Raw genomic sequence first — 26,313 nt, forward strand, 5'->3', positions numbered from 1 at the left:
AAAGAAAAACTGTGGGTTTTGCTACATATGTATGCCTAGTCTGTGCATGTAGATAACTAAGTAACAGGATTACTCACCCAGGAATAGAATTCCTACCTGAAGAATAAGTTGCATTTTTAGGATTAGATGTCCAGAAATGTGATGCAGCTGATCAAATCTCAATGCTCAGTTGAACAGGAAAGGAATAGAATGATATCCCTGGCATTTTGATATGGCACTGTGACACCCTGACGGGGCCAGAGGGGTGTGGCCATCCCACTTTGACTGTGCCATGCATGTACAGTGAGCTCAGAGCTTACCACCTGACTGGGCAAGGTCTATCCAGGGCCCCTGCTTTCATGTGGTTCCAGAGCCTTGAGGTGAAAGCCATTGCTATTTTTCCTTCTCTTCCCTGCTGAATTCAGCATTTGGGGAAAGGAGAAGATAAGAGGCAGCAGGCAGTTCTCACCCTCTGGACTCTGGAACTACTTGAAAGTAGGAGCTCCAGACAGTCCCTGCACTGAGAGCTCAGGTAAAGCACAGCCAAAGTGGGGCAGGGTGGTGCAACTGCATTGTCACACCTGCTCTGGATCCACCCCTAAACAGGGCTAGGTCTGGCTCCAAGGTCTTTTGCACACAGCACAAACCCTTTCCCCCTGAAAGGCTCCTTGAGGAGGAATCATCTTATAAGTTTTTTCTCCTCTCATCAGCCTCCTCTTACCATCCCTGGTTCTACCTGAATCTTGAGAAAACAGATGAACAATGGTGTGTGAAGCTGTATGAATTTACCTTTCTTTATGGGGACCCCCAAAGCCTGGAGGAATGAGAATAACCCATTGTGTACAGAAGCACCTCAATCTGGTGATTTTCTTGAGTATGTATTCATAAGTGAAACCTTCCTTCCTTCCATGGGGTCAAATTTAGTATCAGAATCATTACTACCAAGCCTTTCTCGGAGTCTGTGTGAAATAAAAGGACAGTTGTCTAAGTAGCAAAAATTACTACCACAAATGGCTAGACATACTTGTAAAGTAACACACTCATTGAATATCTCAGCAAAGAGACCTACTCAGCTCTTGAAATACAATCCATCAAGTCCTTTGTGGGAGGGAATAGAAAATAACTGTGCTGCTGCTTTATTTGTTCTATGCATAAAAACAGGCCAGTTTTCACTATTAGTTCAGAAATAGTTAATACTGAAATCACTTATCATTCCCCGCCATCCCCTATCATTTATTTTGACCATGTACGGAAGGCCCCAGACCTTACTGAGAGTCAGCACTGCTTATATTGCTACGAGTGTACGAGTCGAAGTTTAGAAGGCAGTGCCATTCTCCCAGCATGCATCTTGTATAAGTGTCATCACTTAAGAGCTGTGACATTCCAGCTCCCTATTGTTTGGCTGATTAGTTAACCAGATCTAAAAATTCTGGATATTTATTATGGTTGCCAATCCAAATATGAATTTCACCTTTGAGAGCAATAGGAAACTTCATTGCCCATTTTATTTATCACATCACGACATTAGAAAGGAATGGCTTTAGCATTCTAATGCATACACTGCCTGATAAGAAGACGTCCTGAAGACAAATTTGTTATATTACAAAGGAGAAATTATCTATGAACATTTTATTATGATGGCTTTGTAACACTTTAAAGTTGTACATTATGGTTGAAATTCACTATATACCTACACCATGTCAGTATAAATTGCTTGTGTAAGGTTCCTTTACCAAATGACTTGAAGTGGGGACAGTGTGCCCTTTAGCACAGAAAAGATTCAGAAATGTTCTAATGTCAAAATTAAATCTTTCCAAGGGAATGTGCCTTATTTTAAGCATTTAAGCTTTTTAATTTTGGAATGGAACGTTTTTAGTTTTTTTAATTGTTTTGTTTCTAAATATATTTTATAAGATTTAAAAATGGAGATAAGAATGACAGCATTTGGTCATATCAATAGAGAATATTTAAATTGACACAAACGTTTTGATCTGCTGCAGGGACCTGATAAATAAAATTTAAATGACATAAATCTGGAGATAAATGACAAAATTCTGGGTCAGTATATAGATAGGACATCCAAATGAAATTTCCATCTCTTTTATTATTAAAGTCTTGCTATAACAGACAATATTTCTTCATTGCAAAAGATGATAGAGTAATAGCTATTAAGTATACGGGGGAGAGTCAAAGCACAACTATCTCAAGATTTTGGCCAGGTGTTGTCCAGAGTTGTATAATGCTGAAGGAATACTTCCTGGTCACTGACTGGAAAAAATAACTACATAGAGAAGTGCCTAAAAAGTTTGGACCATAGTCCCAAGCAACATCTTTTCTTATCTGTTTGATAAGGTCTATTTGGTCAGGTTAGGAGTGGCTCTTATTTTTGGACTAGTGATGGACTTCAAAAGTGTGATTAAGATTGTCACTTGATGTTTTTTCATAATTGAAATTGAATTGTGAATGCTGATCATCATCAGTAGCAATCCCTTCCAGGCAAGCTTGATTGTCTTCCATGATTGCCTTATCTGTAGATCTGAAGATGACTGACAAGGCCAATCTGGGATTGACAGGTTCTACTCAATGTGGGCATGTGTTTCTGTGCAGAGTAGCAGCTCTGGAATCTTGGTTCAGTCTGCTACATGCTGTCTCTGGTGCTCCTGATTTTCCATCTTTTTTGTTATGGTGAGGTTTCAAAGTACTGAGATCCTTACAGCAGACTCTTCCTCCATCTGGGTGATAGTCTCCCACAAGTTAATGTCAATGTTGCATTTTTTCAAGTTGGCCTTGAGGACATCCTTGAAGTGCTTTGTTTGCTTTCCTCTTGAGCATATGCCTTGACTGAGCTGGGAAAAGAAAACTTGCTTCAGGAGTCTGGAGTTGGACATCCAGATGATGTGACCAGTCCAGCAAAATTGATGTTTGTTGATCATCACCTTGGTGCTCATGGTGTTTGCTTGCTAGAGGATGCTAATGTTGTTGTGTCTATCTTCCCAATAGATTCAAACAATCTCCTGCTGTTGGTAGTTCTCCAGTAACTTGAGGTGTCTCCAGTATATTGCGCACATTTCAGTTCCATACAGTAGGGTGGGGATCAGATAAACCATGACATTGATTTTGAATCTGATGTTGTGATCTCTGAACATGTATTTCCTTAGGAATCTAAAAGCTGCACTTGCTTGTTTGAGGTGACATTGGATTTGTTTGCCACTATCTTTCTTTTGCAAGTGATGGCTTCTGAGGTATGGGAAATACTTGATATTATCCAGCGTTTCACTGTAAATCTAAATTACTGGAACTGGGGACTGTTCATTAAGAGCTTGTTGACTAAGGACCTTAATCTTTTTAATGTTAAATGTCAGTCCCATTTTCTGGTATGCCTTGGTAAAGATACTGATGATTGCCTGAAGATCTTCTTCCAAGTGAATACACGCTATAGCATCATCAGCTTACTGGAGCTTGATTATTCAGGTTGGGGTGGTCTTGGTTTCGGTTCCGAGTCAGCTGAGATTAAACAGTTTACCATCTATTTGGTAATTTAGCTCCACTCCAGCTAGAAGCTTTTTGCTGGTCAGATGTAGCATTGCAGTAAGGAATATCAAGAAGAGTGTTGGAGTGATAACATAGTCTTACTTAACTCCTGTCTGAATCTCAAAGGGATCTGTGATGTATCCATTACTGAGAACCACCACTTGCATACTATCATGGAGAATGTGACGAATGATGATGAATTTCAGTGGGCATCTGCCCTTCAGAAAGATCTTGCATAGCACTTCTTGAGTGACAGAATGGAAGGGTTTTGTAAGGTCAAAGAAGGCATATAGAGGGGTTTCCTGGCATTTTTCCTACAGCTGGCCATCAGGGGAAATCATTTCAGTTGTGCCTCTTGATGCTGTAAACCCACACTGAGATTCTGGGAGGAGCTCTTCAGCAAGTGGAAGGAGATCATTCAGGATGGTTCTCACAATGATCTTTCCTGTGGTTGATAGCAAGGTGATCTAGTCAGACCTGTTTCCTTTCTTAAAGATTGTAACAGTTATGGTGTCTCTGAGATCATCTGGGATTTCCTCATCATTCCAGATCTGTAAGATGAGGGCTTGGGACTGTGGTGTGAGCTCCTCTCCTCCCTGCTTGAAGATTTAAGTGGGGATTCCATCTGCTTCAGGTGCGTTATCATTCTTCATCTGCTTGCTGGCTTTCCTTACCTTGCCAAGTTTTGGAGGGATTCTGAGATTGTCTTTGACTGGGTGTTATGGGATGGAAATGAAAACACTCTCATCAATAACCATCTCAGTTAAGAAGATCTTCAAAGTGCTCTTCCTAATGGGCATGGATGGCTCCCCTTTCCTTGATCAGATCTCCACCATCCTTAGTTCTCAAGGGGCTGGCCCCTGAGTGTTTGGACCATGAGCAGCTGATGCCTCCAGAATCTGCGGGGGGTGCAGGGCACCCGCAGAAGCCGCCAACAGCAATGGCCCTGTCAATGGGGCTACCAGCCGTGCCAACAGCATCAGTGTTGGCTTTTGGGGGGGGCACCAGCCCCACTGGGGGGGCACATGCACCACCATGCACCCCCCTACCAGTTGCCTATGGTTTGGACCATAGATGGTTTTCATGACACTGAAAAACAACTAGATGTTGCATCTACTTCACCTTGTCTTCCCACCATTTGTTCTTCATGTCACGGGTCTTCCTTTTGAACTCTGCCATGGGAGGAAAGATTACTGGGGTCAAACAACCCCAGCAAGGTGTTCATCTAACCTCCTCTTAAAGACCCCCAGGGTGGGAGCCAGCACCACTCCTCTTGGAAGTTGGTTCCAGATCCTAGCTGCCCTGACAGTGAAGTAGCGCCTCCTGATATCTAGCCTAAATCTACCCTCTGCCAGCTTGTGACCATTATTCCTGGTCACTCCTGGCAGTACTCGGGGAAACAGGGACTTCCCCAGTGCCTGCTGATCCCCCCTGACTAGTTTGTAACAGGCCACTAGCTCCCCCCTCAGCCTTCTCTTCTGAACAAGTTCATGTTCCGTAGCCTCTCCTTGTAGGGCCTGCCCTGCTGCCCCCTGATCATGAGAGTGGCCCTCCGCTGGACCCTCTCCATGTTGTCCACATCCCTCTTGAAGTGAGGCACCCAGAACCGGATGCAATACTCCAGCTCTGGCCTGACCAGTGCCGCATAGAGGGGGAGGATCACCTCCTTGGACCTGCTTAAGATGCATCTGTGGATGTATGACAAGGTGCAGTTGGCCTTCCTGACTGCATCCCCACATTGCCGGCCCATGTTCATCTTGGAGTCAGTGATGACTCCAAGATCCTTTTCCGCCTCTGTACTGACAAGAAGGGAGTTCCCCAACCTGTAGGTATGGTGCCGACTGTTCCTCCCCAGGTGCATCACTTTGCACTTGTCAGTGTTGAATCCCATCCTATTCTCATCCGCTCACCCCGTAACCTGTCTAGGTCCAGTTGTAGCCTATTCCTCCCTTCTAGCGTGCCCACATCCCCCCACATCTTAGTGTCATCAGCAAATTTGAACAGGCTGCTTTCTACCCCCTCATCCAAGTCACTGATGAAGATTTTGAACAGTGCAGGCCTGAGGACCGAGCCCTGCGGAACCACACTGCCTACATCCCTCCAGGTTGAAAATGACCCATCCACCACCACTCTCTGGGTGCGGCCCTCCAGCCAGTTGGCGACCCAATTGACTGTGTGGGTGTCGACACCACAGTCCCCCAGTTTCTTAATGAGAACAGGGTGAGAAACAGTGTCAAAGGCCTTCCGAAAGTCCAGGAAGACTATATCCACTGCTATCCCTGCATCTAATGATTTTGTAATCTGATCATAGAAGGCCACCAGGTTGGTCTGAGAGGACCTGCCGCTGATGAACCCATGTTTGTTGCCCCTAAGCATAAAATCCCCTGCTGGACCCTTGTGGATGTGTGCCAGAATAATTTTCTTGAACAGCTTGTCTAGGCTTGAGGTAAGACTAACTGGCCTATATTTTTCAGGGTCCTCCTTCTTACCCTTTTTGAAGATGGGCTTATTGGCTCCCTGCCAGTTTGATACGGAGGTGCTCATTAATTCTGATTGGGAACTCATTGAGTAGATTTATGAGGTCATTCTTAAAGGCAAAGTCAACTCCATGAAGTCGTCGTTCTCCTTCCTGTTTACCCTTACAGAAGACAGTACAGCACCTCCTTGTTCTTTAAGCTCCCCATCTCTCACTTGCCACATCTCACTCAATACACTCATAGAATCACAGAAGTAGGGTCGGAAGGGACCTTGTAGATTTTCAAGCCCAACCCCCCGCCTTGGCAGGACAAAAAGACTGGACTCAAATGAATCCAGCCAGGTACTCATCAAGCCTCTTCTTAAAGATCCCCAGGGTTGGAGTCAGCACCACTTCCCTAGGAAGTTGGTTCCAGCTCCTAGCTGCCCTAACTGTGAAGTAGTTCTTGCGGATGTCTAATCTAAATCTACTCTCTAATAACTTGTGTCCATTGTTCCTTGTCATGCCAGGGGGCTCTAGGGGAAACAGTGTCTCCCCTAAACCCTTCTGGTCCCCCCTAGTGAGTTTATAGACAGTCACCAGGTCCCCCCTCAGCCTTCTCTTGTGAAGGCTGAACAGGTTTAGGTCCCATAGTCTTTCAGTGTAGGGTCTGCCCTGTAGTCCCCAGATCATGCAGGTGGCCCTCCACTGGACCCTTTCAATGTTGTCCACATACTTCCTGAAATGGGGTGCACAGAACTGGACACAGCACTCCAGCTGTGGCCTGACCAGCATCGCATAGAGGGGGAGGATCACCTCCCTGGCTCTACTTGAGATGCACCTGTGGATGCATGACAAGGTGCAGTTATCCCTGCCAACTGAGACCTTGCATTGTCGGCCCATATTTATCTTGGAGTCAATAATGACTCCAAGATCCCTTTCTGCCTCCGTGCTCTCAAGGAGGGAATTTCCCATTCTAGAAGTGTGCTGCTGGTTTCTACTGCCTAAGTGCAGCACCCTGCACTTGCCAGTATTGAAATGCATCTTGTTTATGTCAGCCCCACTCCTGTAACCTATCCAGGTCTTGCTGCAGTCTTTCCCTCCCTATTAGCACCCCAAATTTTGGTATCATCAGCGAATTTAAACAGGTTGCATTTCACCCCATCGTCCAAATCGCTGATGAAGAAATTGAACAGTGCAGGCCCCAGGATTGAGCCCTGGGGGACTCTGCTGCCCATTTCCCCCCAGGTCAAATATGACCCATCCACCACCACCCTCTGAGTACGACCCTTGAGCCAATCTGCAATCCATCTGACTGTGTAGGCATCAATGCCACAGTCGCCTAGTTTTTTAGTGAGGATGGGGTGGGAGACGGTGTCAAAGGCCTTGCTGAAGTCTAGAAAGACTACATCCACAGCAACACCTGCATCCATTGCCTTTGTGACCTGATGATAAAAGGCAATCAGGTTGGTCTGACATGACCTGCCCCTAATGAAACCATGCTGGTTGCTCTTGAGCATCATCTCTGAGGCCGGCCCATCACAGATGTGCTCCATGATGATCTTCTCAGAGTTTCCCTAGGATTGAGGTAAGACTGACGGGCCTATAGTTGCCTGGGTCTTCCCTCCTCCCTTTTTTAAAGATGGAGACAACATTGGCTATCTTCCAATCATCTGGCACCTGGCCCAAGCACCATGAGCGCTTGTAAAGCCGTGCCAAGCGCCTTGCAATAACCCCTGCTAGTTCCATCAACACCTTGGGGTGGAGAGCATCTGGACCGGCTGACTTGAACACATCCAGCCCCTCCAGAAGCTCTCTAACCCGGTCCTCCCCAACCTGAAGGTCTGGAGGCGTTCCCCTCGAGTCCATCTGGCATCACAGTGGGGAAGTCCTGGTCCCTGCACTAGAAAACAGAGGTGAAGAATTGGTTAAAGAGTTCCGCTTTCTCCTCTGGCGCAACCACCAGATTGCCCAGCGTACCTTGCAGGGGCCCCACGTTACCCGGTGCTTTCTTCATACTCCCTATGTATTTGAAAAAGGACTTTTTATTATCCTTGATCTTGGATGCTAGTCCTAGCTCTATGTCTGCTTTAGCTTTCCTGACAACCCCCCCACAGGCTCGAGCAGAGGAGGTATACTCCTCTTTGGAGATAGCACCCTTCTACTGGGTGTACGCCGCCTTTGTGGCAAGCAGGCATTCCCGGATGCCCTTCGTGAGCCAGGGGGGCTTCCGGGCACTCTTGCCCCCCTTGCTTCTTGTTGGGATGGACTCCTCCTGGGCCCTGAGTATCGTTTCCTTAAGGAACGACCACTCGCCCTGGACACTGAGTTCCCCTGCCCTTAAGGACCCCAGCGCCTCCCCCACTAGTCTCCTCAACTTGTTGAAGTTGGCCCTCCTAAAGTCTAGAGCTACCATCTCGCTGCAGGCCCTTGACACCCTGCGCTGGATGGTGAATTCCAGCAAGTGATGATTGCCATCACCCAGGTGATCAAGAACCTGGAGGCTCCTTACCAGGTCATTGCCTGTGGTCCAACAGGGCATTTCCTCTGGTGGGACTGTGCACCTCCTGGATTAAGTGGAGGTCCTGTATCTCAACTAGGAACCTCTTGGAACGGTCCGTCCTGGCTGACTGTTCCTCCCAGCATATGTCTGGGTAATTTAAATCGCCCATGACACCTACATCCCTTGCCCTAAGTGCCTCTGCAAGTTGGCCCGAAAATTCCCAGTCCAGCTCCTCCCCTTAGTTGGGGGGTCTGTAGTAGACCCCCACCGTCAAATCACTCCCCCCACGGTCCCCTTGAATATTAACCCAGAGCACTTCAGCCTGCCCTTCCTCTGATCCCATTCTGCTGGCAGAGGATGTGTATTGCTCCTTGACATAGAGCGCCACACCACCACCTTTCCTTCCTTCTCTATCACGCCTGTAAAGCCTATAGCCCCTAATGCTAACTGCCCAGTCATGGGATGAGTCCCACCACGTTTCTGTTAGCCCTATGATATCTGGGTTAGAACTAGCTATTCTGAGAGCGAGTTCCTCTTGTTTATTCCCCATACTGCGAGCATTGGTATATAGGCATTTAAGGCCTTGCAAGACTGTGTGTGCCACCCCCCATTTAGGGAGACTGTCTGGACCCCCGTTTCTTACCTTAGCACTCCTTGTCTTTGTCACCTGTCCTGCTCGGATGGCATCTCCTTGTCTTCCTGAGGCCCCCTCCCCCAGCGAGGCTAGTTTAAAGCTCGCCATACGAGATCAGCCAACCTGGAAGAGAAGACACGCTTGCCTTTAGGAGAGAGATGAAGCCCATCCCACTCCAGCAAGTCCTCCACCCGAAAGCATGGGTCATTATCAAGGAACCCAAAGCCTCCCTGGCGGCACCAGCTGCGTAAGCGCCAGTTGACTATGCCAATGCAGGCCTTGTGTCGTTGTCCCCGCCTACTCACAGGAAGAAGAGAGGAAAATACCACCTCTGCCCCCGTCTCCTTCAGCTTGTCTCCCAGAGCCTTGAAATCCTTCATAATGCGGTCAGGGTTGCCCCTGGCCGCATCGTTTGTACCCACATGGACGACAACCATGGGGTACTGGTCTGCAGGTCGGATGTAGGCCGCGATCCTTTCCGTGATGTCCCTGATCCGAGCCCCAGGCATGAAGCAGACCTGTCATGTCCAGGGGTCAGGACAGCAGATGGGACCTTCTAGTCCTTGTAGGATGGAGTCTCCGATCACCAGGACCTGGCATTTCTTCCTCCTGGTGTTCGCTCTGCCCATTCCCTGTTGTGTGGAGAGTGGCATCATCCCTGCCAGAAGCCATTCTACCGTCCTCCTCCATCACAGCTGCCAGGGCATCAAACCTGTTCCCCAGCTGAACCTGGGGAGCTTCCACCACTCTAGGCCTAGCAGCTCTGGATTTGGGCACCTTCTTCCACTCCTGTGTTGGATGCGTCTCCTGTGGGGGCTGTACAGTGGGCAACCGGGCCTGCAGAGAATAGAAATAGGCATCAATTTCATCCTCTGCATCCCTGATTCCCCTCAGCCTTCTCACCACAGCCTGAAGCTCACTTACCTGCTCCTCCAGGGCCCTAAGTCGTGCCCAGGAGGGACAGACAAGGAGACCTCCAGGCCCCACCCCGGGAGCCCACCAAGCCCCCACCACAGACAGGGGGGCAAGGGGCCACCGACTCCACCATGAGCTCCATCTGGGTGGAGGCCTCAGAAGAGCCCACTGTAGGCGGCAGCACCCAGGTGGGGCCCCTGGCAGCTGCACTCCGCGTCTGCATTACCATGCCTGCAGTGGTGCACCCGCTGCTTTGCTCCCTGGGGGTGCTGCTCTGTGCAGCTACCTCGCGCCCACCTTATGCGAACTCCGGCGCAAACGCCGGTGCGCCCTTACTGTTCACGTGCACTGCCCGTGCACGGCTCGGGAGCACGACTCCCTGTCGGGCGAGCTAAGGTGGCACCGAAGGGCTTCCCCTCTGGATCCGCCTCAGCTGTGCCGCACCCTCTGCCCCACTTACCTTAGGGAGAATCAGCTGTTGCTGCCCCCGCCGCTGTCTCCTTTGCTGCTGCTGCTACCTCCGCTGCCGCCGAGGTAAGGGGGTGCTCGTGTGAGTGGCACACGTGCACCCTGCTCCCTCTGCTCCTGCTCCCCAACTGATAGTAATGTCAATAGTGTCACCATAATTATCAAGGCATGATTGCAGTACAGAGCTCTGGGTATTCACTATTAGGATTGTTCACGAGGGTCCAGAAGTTCCAGATTCCAACATTGATTGTGTCTCTTCATTAATTCATTAATTTCAATCACAGTAAAGGTGATCCTACTGGACATGGTTGTCCAGTCATGAAAAAGGTAGGCAGACTATGTTTAGGGCCATTTTGCTAGTCTCCTCCCCATGTAGGTTGAGCAAAGTGGATCCTAAAATGGGATGTCACTCCAGGCCTCACAGTCCTACTCTTGTTGTCCTTATCTGGTTGCCAAAGGGCTTGATAAAAGTGCTAAAGCTAGGGCTGTGCACGGCTTTGGTCCCTGATTCAATTCAGTGGAGATTTGGCCCAATTCGGTGGCTGAATCTCTGAATCCAAATCAAATCAGAGGACCCTTTAATTGCTCTAAATTTAATCAGACATAAGACACAACTTTAAATATTTTTTTCTATATATCTCTAGGTATCAGATGGCTCATGAATTCTGTGATGCCTCCTGGGTCTGGGGGGGGCACTTGGGGTCCCCCTGTGACTGATTGCCGAGTCAGGGGGGTTCAGAGGGAGACACCCATGCATTCTCCAGCTGACCCAAAAGTGTTCAAGCCATTTCCAGGTTTGTTGCCAAGCATGTGGAGCCCCCCCGCCCCCCCCCCACTCTTCAGTGGGATGCTCCATCCACCCCAGCATCACAGCATTCACAAGCCATGCTGGTACCTTGAGGTATGTAAAAAACATTTAAAGCTGTGTCTATGTTCAAATTGCTGATTCTCCAAATCAGCATCGAACCTTCAGATTTGGATTCAGCCACATCAAATCAGGGACCGTGATCTGAATCAATGAATTGAATCACTGTCCCTGATTCAGGCCAAATCTAAATCCAAATTAAATAAGGCCCACTTTGCACACCCCTACTAACAACTGGTGCAGAAAATACTTTGGTTAGTATTCTACAATGGGTCAGTCAAGAGGTTTGCAATACCCTTGTCTATATTGTGCCTGTGATAATAGCTAAAGGTCTATTCATTCCCAAGGAATCTCTATTTGATGGCTAAAAGATGGTATTTAGACGTTTGCTTTTAGGAATTTGCTTTTAGGTAAAGTAGATATCCATTAGAAAAATGGTCCAGGGGGATAGCAAGGTTTCATTGGTTTCTAAAAGCCTGTTTGTGAAAAGTTTCTTTCATGGTCCACTATGTCTGAAGCCAGCAGACACACAGGCTGTGAAATTGGGCACATGTAGCACACTGTTCCATAACATAAGACAAGTTGGCATTAGATCACAGTGCCAAACTGTAGAGCCCTTGGGATTTCTAGTTTTGGTGGACAAAGACTGGTAAATGCCCAAATTAAGATATGTGTGCATGTAATGGATTTGTGAAACAAATAAATATGCTGACAAGACAGAATGTGGACAGTAGGATGACCATAGTGGAACCAATCAATGGTGCCCAGAGATGAAGAGCCATCAAAGGGGAGAAAGAATAAAAAAGGAGGGATTTCAGTGCACCAGAGTCCCTGAGGGGGGAACCTGAGGCTACCATAGACAGAGAGCACACCACCAGTCTGTCTCACCCACCCCACTGGAGAGTGGGGCTGGGTAGTGGGTCTTGGTCTTTGACCTTGGCTGCTGATATCTGACATTCAAGAAAGAACCTCAGGGTGAAGCTCACATATTAGCCAGATGTAACTGCTCTCTGTGACAGGTATAGGATTGATAGATATAGATTTGTTTGCATTATTTTTATCTGCTATCGCTATGTATCAATACAATTTGCCTATTCTTGAATGGAGAGATCATGGTTGGCCCGAGAGTTTGAGTCTACCCAGAACAAGGTATCTGGGGTAATGAATCCAGTGCCAACACTATCCAGCATTTGATCAGAACCAGCATGTAACTGAGTGTGAAGTTTGACAGGAACTTTAAAATAAGCAAAATTATGGGAATATTTTGTGCCAAGGCATTTCTAATATTTTGTTTGAAGCTCATATGTGGATGTTGAGTTATGTCCTTGCTTGAGGGATTCCTCTGAAGTATATTGAACTGTGTAATATAATTCACTAGAAATTGCCATTGAGTTATCACCTGTTACTGATGACCAAAAGAAAAAAGACTTAAGTCAGCAGTTTGAAGTTAATGTACCTGAAATGCTATTTAAATTTCTCTGGTTGGGCTGTAGGATGATTAAGTTCTCATGATTTTGTCAAAAGGATTTTTAAAAAAAACATCTCTCCAATAATCTATTTACTATGTTCTGAATACTGCCCCATCTTGCTCTAGGGGAAGGAGGAAGAATCTCAGCATATCAGGCACCAGATAGACACAATTCAATTTTTGCAGCCCCTTCAGTACAGGGAAGTTGTAGTTGCTTGTCTACTGGCCTCCAAGAAGGGACCATTTAAGACCAGTCTAATTCTTAACAACTGGCCTGGTTATGGCAGTGTAGTTTTCATATACTATCATCTGCTTGGTCATTATTGCTTCACCCTGCTTCTCATACTATATGGGTTTCTGCTGTATGGGTAAGTTCGCTTCTGGCCTGTCCTTAGTTTATACCTACTACTAGTAGTCATGATGGTATCATAACATCTATGGGTCATAGTCATGGCCAAGGACTCCATTGTGCCAGGCACTCTACTAGCACAGAAAAAAAAAATAGTCTCTGCCCCAGAGACCCTTCAGTTTAAGTGTAATACATAGACAATAGATGGTTTCAGACAGAGTACAACTAATAAGACAGTATTGATCTCCATAATAGGCAGTGGTGTCTAAACATCACATTCCTGTAGTATTTTAGGCATGATGAGAGAGGGATGAGAGAGGCAAGAGATAAAACAAGAAGAGAAGGGGATCATGGAAGCCTTGAAAGGACACATTTTCTACAGAAATATGGCTGACTGTTTTGTAGTCATGTTTAAAGATCACTAAGGACTAGACTAGAGAACTAGGTTTGAGCTTTGCCTAAGAGAGAGGATTAGCAACTGGGATGAGCAGTTTAAGTGAAATGTAATGTAAGTGAATTTGTTGGGGAGGAGGTGGGTTAGAGAAGAGGAACTCCAGACAACAGTTATAGGCAGTGCATTAAATCAGCTCAGATTAAATAGGATGGTTGTTGGAGAGTTAAGTCAATTCTTTATTTTTTTAAGATGAGAGATACTGAAACCTGCTGGTATTGTCAGCTGAAAGAGCCAGAGGCAAGTGAGCAGTTAAGGAAAAGAGTAAAGAAGAGGATGAGAAGGGCCATGAGGGAGCTCAGGAGGCGGGTGAAAGTCCTTAGGGCAAATGTGAGCATCAGAGAAGAGCAGCTGAGAAATTTTTACCTGTGACTTGGAGAAGGAGACAATTGTAGGAGGGGAAGAGAAAGAAAGATGAGCCCTGGGAAGGTGAAGTCCTGATTGTATTTTACCAATTTTCTACAAGAATAAATTGATAAGATCGTTTTCAGAGAGAGCACTGAAGGCAGAAAGCAGGAAGTCTTTAAGGAGTAGGTCAACATTGGAAAGAGGTGTCTGGGATTGCAGAGTTTCAGTTTACCTGGAGAAGGAGTATTGACTAGCTGGCAGACAGCAAAAATGAAGAAAGAAGAGCAAATTATAAGTTGGGAGAGAGAATCTTTGTTCATAGGATAGAAATGCTCCAATACACAAGAACACAAGCAGAGGAAATGGGTATTTTTTATTTTGTGTTTTCCAGTGAAAACTGAGGCTTGATACGGGCTCTAATATGCTAGTTACTATGCAAGCACATTGTTAACGCAGTCCCTTCTTAAAAGCTAAACAGATAAAGCAGGGAAAGTATGAGAAAAATTAAGTTATTGCCATTTTATACATGGAGCCCTGAGTAGTTTAAGTGAATTACCCATGCCCACATAGGAAGTACGTGTTTTGACAGGAATGGAACCAAAGTCTCCTGAGTCCTAGTCCAGTGCCTTAATTACAAAAACCATCCTTTCCCTCAGCTGCTCAAATCCATTAACAAGTAAGTGGCTATCTTCTGAAGAATCTGTGAAGGACAAAGACTTACCATAAAGACAGAATTCTAATATGTATGAATTTGTGTATGAACTTAAATAGGGGGCAATAACATCCCATAGGCCCAAATTCTTTCTATGTAACCTTGCAGGGATATTTTTTTGTTTGTTTAGAAGCCCTTCTGTGAATCCCACTGAAGGGAAATTGAAAATTTATCCCACTGAGTTTAATGCTGTTCAATGGGTGCAATTGAAGATTGAATCTGACCCACAGCATTCAGTGTAATTTCATGGCTATGGCAAAGTGCAAAATTAAACCTAGATCTTCTGAATCCTTTTCCAATGCTTTAAGTACACAATCAACTCTTCCTCTGCATGGAAGGCTGTATATAAGACTATTTTCTCTTACATGAATTCCACTTAGAAGATGCGAGCAGTATATCTTGTTGAGAACTTGTTAATTAGAATAATTAGTTGCCATAAGGAATACATTATTAGCAAAAATAGTTTATGCTAATTTATGAATCATGGGAAAAATGTCTTACTCCATGTAAGGAACCTTGATTCCTGGAATTTTTTATTGAACATGAGTGTCTTATGCCTGCTGTAGTTTTGGGGTCTTTCTTTTATACTGATGCATAGAAAATGCAGGATTGTCAGTTCCAGGTATGGTAGCAAGCTGAATATATCTGAGCTCCATATCAGTTCATTCATTATAGCATCTACCATTTAGGGAGTCTATAACTATTTCTGTAAGCTAAATAATTTACTTTGATGGTTGAACAGTATGGAGCTCACAGTCCTATAAAACCTTCTTCTTTTATTCTCTATCCTACCCCACTTTCAGAAACCGTCTATAAACCTTTTGTTCTAAGGTTATTTCTATAATTACAGCTGTTGACCTCATATGTATAACTCCCCACTTCTACTCTCACACATGGCCTCTTCATTCTTATACTGGACCTCTTTGTTTCCTTTTCTCTTTACAGTTAAGAGCATCATTTTTGATTGCTTTTCACTTGCACTCTATTTTGGATTCATTTTGCTGTTTCATCCCCCTAATGCCTGGTAGAGGATGGGAAGGATTATGCTATATATTTTAAGATTTAATTAAAACTAAAAGTGTTAGGGTTACTTTAATTGAGATTATGGGCCTAATTTTCAGGGGTGCTGTGTGCAATACCCACTGTTCAAATGGTAGACACATTTTTCTACCCCTGATTTAAGGCATTTCTCAAAAAAATAAAACAACAGTGTCTTTACAGACCTAGTTAACACAAATCTTACTGAACTGTCCAAGGAAATAACACAAGCAATCTTCCATAGCCTCACTATTACCTCTACTGGATGTCTCAGACCATTGATGCTTTGAGCATTCTTAGTACTTCTCAGGAAAGCATTCTGTAGGATCTGGCCCTACAGCTACAGTATACGTAAAAAACCACTGGCACGTGTGGACACACACACAAACACATCTACAGGAAACCCTCCCTATTCACAGGTTTGGCATTTGTGGTTTCAAAGATTCACAAATTCCAAACCTGTATTTTAAATACACTTTATGCACTTACAGGAGCTCCTCAGGGCTCCTACCATCGCCGCTGCGCTACTGCCATCACCACCAGAGCTGTGTCCCCCTCCCTCCCAAGCTGCCAGGGGTACTGCGTTCATGAACACAGGCTGTGTTCATGAACATAGTGCCTTGTTTGTGGATTTTGCCATATGCACATCCTCCATGCACTTTAAAAATGGTAAATTTAGACTATTTGTGCCTAAATTTGTGCCAAATTTAGCTGTGAATAATTAAAGTGCGTTAACAAATATGTAGACAAATAATTAACACTGTTTGTGTGTGAACTGACTTGGAACTAACTTTAGTCTCAAATCAGTCTACATATAGCATTAATGCGCTTTAACACCTGCATGCGTAGATGTCTTTGTAAACCTGCTTAATGCGCATTGAGCTAATGCATATTAAATTTAAGCACATTTAAATGCATGTGTAGATGTGCCCAGACAAAAGGCATGATATGAAGTGCCTTTTTGTGTGACTACTGCTTCATGATAGTGGGGACTCAGCTAATAAAGTTTTTATATTAAGAAAGTTATAATTTGCTAGCAGGACGCTCGACAGCTGCCTGTGGAATAAGACAATATGCCTTTCCCCTCCCTACTGGGCCTAATTCCCTGGTAACCTTATTGAAAATGTGCATGGGCTACAAAACTAAAGATTAACTGTCCAGGGACCTGCTTCCTGGAGCTTATTTGAAGATTAAATCAAATGGCAGGCAATATATATTTGGTAATTCAGCTTTGTTTCAGACTTTTCCAATCTAGTGGCAAATGTAATGGAAGAATCTGACACTCAAAAGCAGTAAAAGGGATTTTTATTTATTTTTTTTCTTTTCCTATTTGAAAATGCTCTATAGTTCTTTTTGTTATGGTGAAATTGATATTAATAATTTATTTCTTTGTGACTGAAGATCTGGTGCTTTTATTTTTTGGAACAAATAACAAAGAAATATTGTTAATTACAGATGACCCTGGTGCTTATTTCCTTGGTTTTTTTTCAAGAAGATTGTTTTTCCTAATTTATTCCATAACAAAGGCCATTGAAGGTATTTAAAGAGGAGCTTCAAATTATAATGTAGTAGTATTTATTTAAATTGGGAAAAACAGATAATTTTTTAAAACTCAGTGTTTAAGCTATGTATTAGTAAATGGATTTCTATCAAACAAATTGGAGTGAGATGGATGGAGATGTTACGCTGTCTTAAAAAACTATATTTAGAAGGCACGTTTAAAGACACCAAAATGTGATTTGTCCTAGTAGCAGACATCTGAAGAACAAGTGACATCCTTACACAAAATCCATATTGGTGATGTATTTAATTACAGAGTTGATTGAAATTGACAGCTTTAGTGACCTATGTGTGTACTGGTACTGACTGATGGATGCTTCAAATCTGGTTACTTTTAAACCAATTCACATGCTGTTCAATAATATCCTGTCAAGCTGCAAACTAAAATTTTACAAGTATATGGACTAGGCAGAGAATGTTTAATTAAAATAAGGTATAAGGGAATTATACTTAAATATTTATATTATTGTTAAAATGTGATCATTACAATTTGAATACAAGATAAAGAAAATCCAATATTACCCCAGTTAGCTATGTGCCATTGTTCTTTCTAATCAATCATATCAGTGCAAGATCTTTCAATACAGAATAATATTGTTAGGTCTAGCTTCCTCTGATTATGCACTAGTACCTTCCATTAACATCCAGATACAATCATGAGAAACTACTGGCAGCCATCTCAGTGGCATCTGCTACAATCCTGGATAGTTATGTTGTAGGTCAGGGAACAGCACAGAGTCTTTGGAGAAATAAGAAGTGACCTCCTTAAACTCTGTGCTCACTCTGCTTGGGGTGCATACTTATATTTAGATTGATGGAACTGAGCTTAGCGCAATACAAAAGTTGGTGTGCAAGCAGTCACATTACTTATTGTGGTCTAGAAATGGTGCATACAGTTTAAAGTTATATCTCATCTGATGAGGTCTAACTCTAGACCAATAGGTATTTCACTGGTTTAATGAATACTTGTACAGTTCTCCTATCAGTACAAGTCAGTACACTTTCCTCCAGCATCTCAGCATATATTGTTCCTGCCTGCTTTCTGCCCCAGGCAGGGAAATGCTTTGGCATTTGGGCTATTCTTCATTGCTTCAGCTGAGCATGGAGCAAGCCCTGCTCCCTGGCTGTCTTGGGGGCAAAGCCCTTTTCCAAGCCTTGCTTTGCACTCCAGGCTGCAGGGAGCTTCAGAGGGCTCAGGCATATGTGTCCTTCACATGTGAACAGGGCCCTGGGCACCCAAAACACTGGTCTAGACCCCAACACCTCCAAGACTCAATGATCCAGCCTTAAAGCACCCCAGGACCCACACATAGATCTGAAGAAACAGATAAAACCCCCAAGACTCAGGTCCTCAGGACTTGGACTCAGACCCAAAACCCCACAACTCAAGGCCATCCTTTGTTGCTGAGAAGAGCTGACCAATCCCTCCCTCAAGTGCTGGGACAACTCTTGGCCCACCCCAACTTCCTATCCACCACTGTGGGAACCACAACCCTTTCCCCCCATTCCCCCAACTCCAGCAAGGAGCAGTCTAACATGAGCTGCCCAAAACCAGTTAAAGATAATCATTGCTGGATGAGGTTGTCTCTGAGCCACTCTGAGGGTCCTTAGCTTATGCTTTCCTGCCCTAATGTGTGGGCAAACCAGGGCAACAACTCCTGAAGCTTGTACATGAGGGATAGGGATCCAGAGTGGGGTGTGGGAAGAGTAGCTGAAACACTTGCTATTAACAAGAGGAGACTTCCTTTGGGTCTCTTTTGGAAGTCTCTGGACAGGGTGGAAGGAGAGGATTACTATGAAAGGGAATTCCCCAAGGAGGCACAGTCCCCAGTGGTGGCCAGTCAGTATAGCTAGACAAGTATACACTCAGCTGTATTTGGCAATCTCTGCCAGCCCAGGAAGCCTGTAGGGCACACTTGGTGGGATGTATACTGAGAGGCCCCCTGTCCACGGGCTGTTGCCAGCACAGGATGCCTGCACACCTCCTCCCCTGAATGTCAAATGCTAGCATGCTGCTTTAACTAGCTCCTACCACTTAAACCAGTTCATTGGAATGCTTGTATGTACTCTTGGTCACTCTACAGCTTTAGTCACAGTCAGCAGCAAGGAGCTACTGAACTGTCTATGGTCCATAATTAAAATAGACTGCACTGAGTTACTATATATTCAGTCATTCCTCATGAACAGGACTGGGAAGATAGCAATAGGCAAGTGTTCTTTTTTGACCCAAAGTCCTAGCTTTTGGAATTCCATCTTTAAACTAGGTTCATCAGGGGACAGGGATGGTGATGACAGGGAGAGACCAGGAACAGCAAACCTCAAGCCAGGTGCTGGAATAGTCCAGATAAGTACCAAGGGTCCCACTAAGCATCAGAATGGGGAAGTAGCAAGGGCACCTACTGCAAGGCTTAGATGCCTCTATACTAATCCTAGGAGCATGGGGAACAAGCAGGAGGAACTTTCACTCCTGCTTGCAAATAAAAAACTCGACCTGGTTGGGTTAAAAGAAACTTGGTGGGCTCCTACCAATGACTGGGCAGTGCACATTGAAGGCTACAGGCTGTACAGACAGGAGACAGTAGAGGAAAGGGGGGGAAGGCAAGTTGCTCTCTATGGTAAGGAGCAAGATACAACTTCTGTAGTTAATTTGGGCCACGAAGAAGGGCAAATTGAGGTACTATGGGTCAGGTTGTTAGAAATGGAATATTGTTAGAAATGGAGTATTGTTAGAAATGTATAGCTTGCATCTTGCACCCGATAAGAAAGAAACACTGCCAAGGACTTTTTTCCTTTCCCAGCCTTGCCACAGCTTTTCTTATGCTAAATCGCAGACTCTCCCCCAGCTTCTCCCTAGCCTTTCTCATACAGATTACAGAAGCTGGAATTCAACTGACTGTGTCCTTGAAAGGGGAGGGGTTGAACTCTTGGTGACCTATTGTAGTCTCTGAGCATGCTTAATTAGCTGATGCATATTTACCTTTCCGCCCTGCATACTTAAGTAGTTAATTATACTATACATGCAATGTATGTAGTGATGTAACCACATGTATGCTTGTATGAAACGGAAGTGAGTTGTAAGAGTTCCTGTTTCTGCACACATGCCCAGGAGGGAGGAGATAAATACAGCCTGCAAAATTCCTTTGTTGGTTCGGAGTAATCTGAGTTCTTGACTCTGCTCTGACCCTATTTGCAAATACACCTTTTGTGCCATCTAATGAGTGTGTGTCTGTGATTTTTGTGGCCTCCAGAGAAACGAACCGCTTTATACATCAATCTGGCACCCCAGATGGGACGTCTCTGGATCACCTTGGGGCCCAGTGACAAGATCGTCTCTGCTACCACGGGGAGTGCACACCGAGCCGCCTTTTTGGCTCCTGTGCAAAATTTTTAGTTTCTGAGCATGCCAGACACACATTCTGGCATTCTGATCGAGATCTCTGGGGGATCTGAGTGAGTATACGAATTCCCTTGCCCAATTTGGTCTGGATCTGGGAAAAAAGACGTGTTCGATTTGGTTTAATACTGGGGAATTTTCGGCCTGGTATATGCGAACCGTCTGTAACTAGGATCTTTTGGTATTTGGTGTGTGTTAGGCGCACTCTTGTGGGCATATGGGTGCGGGTCGCTCCCGTGTAGAAAACTCGGATACGCCTTTAAGTTATATATTACAAAACTTCAGTAAATTTGCAAAGCAGGCAGATTATGGAGTGAAGATGAAAAAGGGTGATTTAATTAAGTTTTGTCAACTCAAGTGGCCAACATTTGGGGTCCACTGGACCCCGAAAGGATCCTTTGTAGTAAAAGAAGTGATAGCTATCCATGAAATAGTTATGCAGAACGGATATTGGAACCAATTTCCTTATATCGATTGTTGGTTGTGGGTGGTTCAAAATCAGCCACCTAGGATTAAGAAATGCTTAGTAAAGTCTCATGTGATGGTTGTTAAAGGAAAGACTCGAGGAGTACCGCCTGTACTCCCTGAGTCTAATGAAGCGGGGAATTCTGAATTGGCTGAGTATCGGACCCGCTCTCCGGTCACCCTGTTAGGTAGCGAGGATGAATCAGACACCTCCTCGGGATCCAGCCCCTCTGCACAACTGCTCCCTCCCTCAGGGAAACCACCACTGGCATATCAAAGCATACCTAATAATTCAGAGCGTGAGCCTCAGCCAAGTGCCCCATCTGAATCAGGGAATAAGGGCTATTATTTGTGCAAGACTGTAGAATCACAGCCAGTGCTGAATTGCCCGATGCGAGAGGTTATCGGAGAGTGGGGCAATGCAACTTTTGTCTACACCCCATTTAGTACTTCAGATTTATTTAACTGGAAGAATCAGAGCCCCTCTTTTCGTGAAGACCCTGAAAAGATGAGGGACCTGTTTCGATCTATTGGACAAACCCATCGACCCACTTGGGCTGATGTCCAGATGATGCTCCAAACCCTCCTGACCCCGGAGGAGAGGAGATTAGTGTTGGGGACGGCAGAGCGCATTGCAGCAGCCAGGGTAGAAGCGGAGGGAGCTGCTTGTCGTACCTTGCATGATACCTGCCCTGTTGAGGAACCGAGATGGGATAATCATACTGCAGAAGGAAGAGAGCTGAGTGCACAGTATCTGGGGATTATAGTGGAAGCAATGGGGAAGGCAGTGCCTCGGGTTACTAATCTGTCTAAATTGTATGAAGTGAGACAGGGAAGAGAAGAGGATCCCTCAGCTTTCCTCGGGAGGCTGTATGAGGCGTTCCGCAGGTTTTCAGACCTAGATCCAGAAGCCCCAGATAATCAACGCATGGTAAATCTTATGTTTATTGGTCAATCCGCTGCTGATATTCGTAAGAAGTTACAGAAAACTGAGGGAGGTACTGGGAAACTGATTTCAGAGCTGGTGGAAATTGCATATAAGGTATATGGTAATTGTGAGCATATGCAGGAGCGCAAGGAGTATAAAAAGGCTCAGCGACAGATGGTGGTGCTGGCAGCTGCTATAACTGGAGGTAACCCTGGAAAGGCTGGGATGCAGAAAGGGAAAGGAGAAAGAGTGGGAGCAGACGTTTGTGCTTACTGCAGGGAGAAAGGACACTGGAAGAGGGAATGCCCAAAGTTAAAGGAGAAGAGAGAGGGTGAACCAAGAAGTCACCTCATGTGGGCAGAGGAAAAGAGTGAGGACACAGAATGAAGGGGATGGGGATCTAAGACCACTACCCTTCGGGTTGGAGCCCGAGAAGATCCCATGGTAACCATTAGGGCTGCTGGCAAAAACTTTGACGCCTTGGTGGATACTGGGGCTACATTTTCAATGATTCCAGAAAAAAACCCCTGTGCAGGAACTAGTGAACAGTATGTACTTGTGGAAGGGATTGAGGGAACGCAATCCTGACTCCCTGTTTGTAAGCCACTCCTCACCAAAGTGGGGGACCATTTGCTTGTGCACTTCTTTGTATATTCTCCAAGTTGCCCGGTTGCACTACTTGGGCGGGACCTACTCACAAAACTGCAAGCTGAGATATTTTTCAGAGACGACCAGATGGTGGTCCAGCTACCTGTCAAGCAGAGCTCGAACTATCAGATGGCTCTCCTGGAGGACCGATGCCCTGTAGTAACTTCTGAAGATCACATGACTGGAGTAGACCCTTCGTTATGGGCTGATGGAACCCCTGCACGAGCTAAGTCGGTCTCCCCGGTAAGGATCATACTCAAGGATGGGGAGGGGCCCGTTCAGGTAAAGCAGTATCCACTCAGCCGAGCAGCCAGAGCTGGACTCAAGCCGTTAATAGAGAAATACAAGAGGTGCGGATGGCTAGTGGAAGGGTCCTCACCATATAATACCCCCATTCTTGGAGTGCCGAAGGCAGATGGGGTCTCATACAAACTGGTCCAAGACCTGCGAGCAGTAAATAAGAAGGTCCTTTCAGACCATCCTGTAGTCCCGAACCCACCCACGATTTTGACACAAGTACCGGGGGAAGCTGAAATATTTTCAGTGCTAGATTTGAAAGATGCTTTCTTCTCCATTCCCCTTCACCGAGAGAGTCAAAAATTGTTTGCTTTTGAATGGGAGGATCCAGATACTTTCCATAAAGCCCAACTCATGTGGACAGCTCTTCCACAAGGATTCATAGCAGCCCCCCATATTTTCGGACTTGCCCTTCAGAAGGACTTGGAGGAGTGGAAGGGATCACACCCCGCAGTGACTCTCCTCCAGTATGTGGATGACCTGCTAGTTGCAAGCCCAAACTTGCAACTCTGCGAGGAAGCCACCAGGTCACTGCTAAACACCCTAGGGGAAAGAGGATATAAAGTCTCTAGAGAGAAAGCCCAAATATGTCAGCCTCAAGTTACATTTTTGGGATATAAGCTCTCAAAAGGAGTCAGAGCCCTGAGTGCAGATCGCATACAGGCAATCCAAGGTCTAACCTCAACTAAGTCACCCAAGGAGCTGCGGGCATTCCTAGGGCTAACTGGGTTCTGTCGACTATGGATACCAGATTATGGTGGGAAGGCTAGACTACTGTATGACTCACTGACTAAGGAGAGTCTCACTGAATGGAAATGGAATAAAGAAATGCAGCATGCCTTTGATCTGCTTAAGGCAGCATTAACCCAGCCCCCTGCCCTGGCCATCCCAAATAGTAAAAAGCCATATCAACTGTATGTTCATGAGAATCGAGGGGTCACATCAGGGGTGCTGACACAGCCATCAGGCCCAACCTGGAGACCCGTGGGATATTACTCAAAGGTTCTAGATCCAATTGCATTCGCGTGGCCAGCCTGTCTTCGGGCTGTGGCAGCCACAGCAGTGGTTGTTGAAGAAGCCCAGAAGATAGTCATGGGTGCGGATATGGAAATACACACCCCACATGGAGTTCCCCAGATTCTAGGGACTGAGGGTGGAAAGTTTCTCAATCCCTCCAGACAATCACGGTATGAAATATTTTTGCTCTCTAATCCAGGACTTACTTTCAAACATACTACAGCCTTGAACCCTGCAACCTTGCTGCCAGAGCCAGGGAAACCAACGCATGACTGCCTTGAGGTCCTGAATCAAACCACACAGGTGCGGCCTGATCTTGCTGAGGACCCAATTGAAGACCCAGATGCTGAATACTTCGTAGACGGCTCCAGCTCTGTCATCGATGGAAAAAGACGAACAGGATGTGTAGTGGTAACCTTGGATAAGGTAGTATGGAGGAAGTCATTGCCGAGCTCATGGTCGGCACAGGCCGCGGAACTCAGTGCGCTCACCCGAGCATTACAGCTGGGGACAGGCCAGCGGGTTAATGTATACACTGAGTCTCGCTATGCTTTTTCTACGGTCCATGCGCATGGACTATTGTGGAAAGAAAGGGGTTTCATTATGGCTTCTGGGAATAAAATTGCTAACGGCCCTCAGATTATCAAGCTACTAGAGGCACTCCACCAGCCTAAAGAAGTAGCAGTCATTCATGTGTGGGCCCATGGGAAGGCTGCTGAGGAAAAGCATAAGCTTGGAAACGCAAGGGCTGATGCGGCAGCAAAGGAAGCTGCATTTATTGGTGGAGAGGCGGAGGAAGTATCCAGGCAGGCCTTGTCCCATGCCATATGGCCATACGTCCGGGATTTAGTCCCGCAGTATTCCCCTGAAGAAGATAAATTTGCATAGAAGGCTTGTGCAGAAAAGAACTCCCAGGGTGGTGGATAGTACCAGGAGGAAAGGTCATGATACCCAGGCCATTGCTTCAGGAAGTGCTGCATCAGCTTCATGCAAGAACCCATATGGGAGGCTTGGCTATGGGTGATCTTGTGATCCACCAAGCAGTAGCCCCAGGGCTATATGTAGAAGCTCAGCGTATTGCTACCAGGTGCATCACATGCCAGAAAGTAAACCCTCGAAGGAAACCCCCTGTGCCAATGGGAGGTAGACCCTGGGCAGCGTACCCTGGACAAGCATGGCAGATTGATTTTGTCCCACGGTCCAGACATCATGGCTTTTTACTTGTCATGGTAGACCAGCTCTCTGGTTGGGTCAAGGCATGGCCCACCAGGATTGCCACTTCGGCTACAGTAGTGAAGTATTTGTTGCAGGAGATCATTCCCCGGTATTCTCTGCCTGAATCTATCGAGTCGGATCAAGGACAACACTTTGTGGGAAAGGTAGTTCAAGAAGTCGCACAAGCTCTCAAGATCACTTGGAAACTACACACACCATGGAGACCACAGAGTTCAGGACAAGTGGAACGCATGAATAGGACCTTAAAGACTCTACTCACCAAAATTTGTATTGACGCACGCCTTAAGTGGCCTCAAGCATTGCCGCTAGCTCTTACTTGCATTCAAAACACTCCCTGATGGGGCATTAAATTAACCCCATATATAATTATGTTTGGCAAGCCCCCTCGAGTCTTACCCCCTGGGATGAGAGAAAATGTAACTTTTGAATTAGGTAATAGCGAGCTTCATATGTACGTTATTGCTTTGCAGTCTGTCTTGTCTTCTCTTCACAGGTATGCAGCCTCCTTTCAGCATCTGCCTTTAGACGTACCGGTACATGACTTCTGCCCAGGAGACTGGGTCTTGGTGCAGCGGTGGAAAAAGGAACCTTTGACTGAGAGGTGGAGTGGCCCTTTCCAGGTACTTCTAACAACCCACACCGCTGTAAAGATTGCTGGCCATGACCGTTGGATACACCATACCCGTGTGAAATGACATCCACGAGCGTCAGAGGACACCAACTCCCAGGACGAACTCACTCCGGAAGCTGAGTCATCCTCGGAACAAGAAGCCAGCAAGTGGAGCTGTGAACCTACTGGTGATCTCCAAGTGCGCCTGAGATGGCTTAATCAAAGTTCAGAAAATTAGACAAGAAAGTAAAAAGAAAAAGTTTAGGCTGTATTTGATCTCAAGAAAGGGAGAATATGGTGGGAATCTTAATATGCCTTGTTGTTATCTATGTAGTAAGAGAAGCAGGATTGAGCAGCCCTAGCCGCCAGCCTATATCCCCGCTTCCCCCAATTGCTCCCCCAGGGACAAATTTGTATGTTGACATGATGGAAAGAATTGCAG

Source organism: Crocodylus siamensis, chromosome 4, assembly GCF_052110815.1.
Source record: "Crocodylus siamensis isolate JL-2025a chromosome 4, ASM5211081v1, whole genome shotgun sequence".
Taxonomy (NCBI): Eukaryota; Metazoa; Chordata; order Crocodylia; family Crocodylidae; genus Crocodylus; species Crocodylus siamensis.